The following is a 2,197-nucleotide window of genomic DNA, read 5'->3' on the forward strand; positions in this document are numbered from 1 at the left end:
TTTAAAGTGCTTACGGGGCTATTAATCAAAAGCATTTGAAGTGCATTATAAAATATTTCTCTATGTTTCAACTTTTTTGATGTTTAGCTTGCAGCAAAATAAATACAAAGTAATACTGAAGGCTTATTTTTCCTAGACTTGGAAATCAATCGAATCATACAATTTTCAAATAACCTTTACCAAACACTTAATGCAGGGTTGCATGCTCACACTGCCTCACTGCTTCTTTGACTCTTGCTGTGTACTCCATCGTCTCCCTCCCAAGTTTATATAGAAGAAAAAACAAAAAGAAGTTGAAGCCTGACAATCGGTCATTCCAAAATTTTGTTTCCAACATCAAATCTATGGATCCATAACAATTTATAGTAGTTGAGTTCCCCGGATTGGAATCCACTTATCACAGTTGAAAGTTCACTATAACCACTTCGAACCATTCCATAGTTATTTGAAGTTCTAAGCTTAGTAATTAGAGCCAATCATAATGTTTGGAACTTTTTTGCTTCATGGCTACAATCATTCTGATGACATTAAAAATATTAAGCCTAACAGTCGAAATTAAATGATTTTTTTTTTAATTTTTTTATTTGAACTACCAGGAAGGGAACCAACTATGATATGTGGCATATCAAAGTTCTGGGTTGCAAAGGGGGCCACCATTTATGGTCTAAATATTTTTTCTGTACGAATTCAAAACCTACCATTTTTTTTTTTTTTTGAAAGAAAAAGCTACATTTGTGGTTTCATGAAGTGGGATCAAGTATGAGCAAATTAATAAACATCAGAGTAGATTACTGATGCACCAGTAAAAACTAGAGTAGCAGACAAAAATTATCCCTCTGAAAATCAAATAAAAAGATATGACGCATTCTAACAATTAGAAGGTGAAGGTAAAAATCCTAAACAATTGCAATAGAACGTAATTTCATTCAGGAGACCTTTACAGTCCTTAGGTTGCATGATGCAAACAATGAAAAACAAAGAAGCAATATCACCAAGCAATATTCACGGTGCATGTTTGAAAATTTTGGTTTCTCACATGAATGGGAAAACCATAAATAAAATAGACCTCTATGTGATGCCACAAACATCAATTGTTAGGGTAAGAGTCTAGATGCCATTTTGAGGTCTCCATTCGACCATTTTTTTAAGTAAAATGTAAAAACCAATAGGCTTTTCCGAAAACTGCAAAAAAAAATCAGGAGACATACTCCCATCAGGCTTGTTGACAAACATCCGTGCCTTTGCTGCAGCTACTTCTGCAATTCCTGCATGCAACTGAAATAAAATAATTATAATGTATTTCTCAGCAAACACCAGAGGAATCAAGATTTTTGACATACTGCCGACACATCACTATCACAGCCAGAAGAATCCTCTAAATGCTTTCCAAAGTAGAACCTTCCCTGTATAGAGAATTTTAGGATTACCATTATGATAGATTGTAACATGTTTTGCATTTCAATCATGCTTTTATAGGTTAAAACACTGATTCAAATTTTAATATGTAATTTGGTGATAAAATATCCAAAAAATATTGAAGGCAAACAATGATCATCTTAAAAGAAGCGTCAATATAGTAAAACAGCATCAATCTGACAGGAACCTACATATATTATACGCTCATTTACTTCAAATACTCCACAGCCATGCATTCGGCTATGCTTCCATTGGCCTGCATACCGATACCGGCCTTTCTCTCTGTTTGAAAAACCTAAACAACAGTTAATAAAACAATGACAGAATTTACGAAACTGAAGATGAAAACCAATAACAGCTGCAGAAAAAAATTGTGGTGGTATTATGCATTCAAGGCCAGGGTTTACTTACATTATAAAGATTGATGCAATCAAAGTTTCTTGTAATGAACGCAGTCAAGGTTTTGCTAAACATATCATCGTACTAAATGCTCGGTCATATAAGTTGTACTTGGTAAAGGGTTAAAAAAGTCACTTGACTATTTATATGGGGTAATTTTAGTCCTAGAGTTTATAAAAATGTTAAATTAAACCCTAAATTCTTTTAATGGGAGCTAAAATAGTCCTTAACAGAACTATTTCAACCAACAGTAAAAGGCTGTGGAAATTAAATTAACACTTTTACGAACTTTGAGACTAAAATAGCCCCTATAAAGAGTTAGGGGACCATTTTGACACCTTTCTTATTGTACATGTACTACATGACTTTAAAATCTCAGCTA

The 2,197-nt window shown here is 33.4% G+C and overlaps 1 long non-coding RNA gene across 1 annotated transcript; it reads right to left on the reverse strand.

The window, feature by feature from the left end:
* Window positions 1-1,201: 1,201 nt before the first annotated feature.
* LOC110035370 lies at window positions 1,202-2,080 on the reverse strand. The gene is made up of 3 exons (XR_002295137.1): window positions 1,608-2,080; window positions 1,341-1,403; window positions 1,202-1,275 (listed from the first exon to the last, which is right to left on the reverse strand). It is a non-coding gene; the product is annotated as an uncharacterized LOC110035370 (long non-coding RNA).
* Window positions 2,081-2,197: the final 117 nt, after the last annotated feature.

The sequence above is a fragment of the Phalaenopsis equestris genome, unplaced genomic scaffold (genome assembly GCF_001263595.1).
Source record: "Phalaenopsis equestris unplaced genomic scaffold, ASM126359v1 Scaffold197479, whole genome shotgun sequence".
NCBI classification, from domain to species: Eukaryota; Viridiplantae; Streptophyta; class Magnoliopsida; order Asparagales; family Orchidaceae; genus Phalaenopsis; species Phalaenopsis equestris.